Genomic DNA, 963 nt, shown 5'->3' with positions numbered 1-963 from the left:
TCATTGTTTGTGTCAGAGGTGATTCATATCTGTAGATCTCAAAACAAACGTGATGTTTCATGAGTCATTTTAGAGAGAATGAAATAGGATTGTGAGGGTCATAGAATTACTAAAAAAAAAAAAAATAAGAACTTTCTTTTCATATTCTGTTTATATTCTCAGTCAGGCTTTACTGAATTTTGTGGCTTTACTTGTGGAAAGGCATAAAACTAGCTTGAACAGCCTAAAGGTGTGAGAATTACACATAAGTAGAATGACCTTGGAGCCAATTCCAGATGACTATATTGTCCCCAGCAATACTTTATTTGATCAATCGTACTGAGGATTTTGTGCTAGTTCTTGCCCTCACTTGGTTTTGCAGACAGAATGAAACGTCTTGGTGTTCTCATTTGCAGAGGGGCTGTCACCTCCACCTACCTGACCTGGAGCAGAACTGAAGCTTTTTTGGCTGAAAATAGGAAAAAGTTGGAGCCTCCCAAAACAGCAGCTGACACTGGAGACTCCAGCTTGATTCAGAGCATCTGAACCACACAGAACCAAATCTACGATTGGGTTCACCCACTCTAATCCAGCTTTGAGACCTTTTTCTATCATCCAATATAAGGATAAATACTGCAGGTTATTTCATTGAATACCTTAAAAAAGCTGGATATTAGAATCAATCGTTTTAAGATGTTCTTTCATAAGATTCATTTTGGAAGCAGGAACATTTCTTCATTGAATTTGCTAACAAAGTGTGCATTTTATTTTTTAAATGAATCCTAACATTCTTTTAAAAGACAAAGTGATACCACCCACTTTATTTAAATGAAACTTTATTAAAAAAGAATCTATTTGTTTTATCGATAAAATTGCAAAAATCTCTTGTGGTTGCTGTCCAATTTTAAATGGTGTTGACTAAACTTGAATGCAGAAAAAGCATTCTTATCTACAAATCTACCAATGTTTTTTCTGCGTTTTCAG

General features: G+C 35.0%; 1 protein-coding gene across 1 annotated transcript in view; it reads right to left on the bottom strand.

Annotated features, from left to right (window-relative positions):
• Positions 1–963, bottom strand: part of LOC112162169 (muscular LMNA-interacting protein) — a 24,355-nt gene that overhangs the window by 1,266 nt on the left and 22,126 nt on the right. The gene's annotated exons all lie outside the window — the stretch shown is intronic.

The sequence above is a fragment of the Oryzias melastigma genome, linkage group LG15 (assembly GCF_002922805.2).
Source record: "Oryzias melastigma strain HK-1 linkage group LG15, ASM292280v2, whole genome shotgun sequence".
Taxonomy (NCBI): Eukaryota; Metazoa; Chordata; class Actinopteri; order Beloniformes; family Adrianichthyidae; genus Oryzias; species Oryzias melastigma.
Note: the sequence above shows the minus strand (reverse complement) of the source record. Positions and strands in the feature narration are given on the sequence as shown.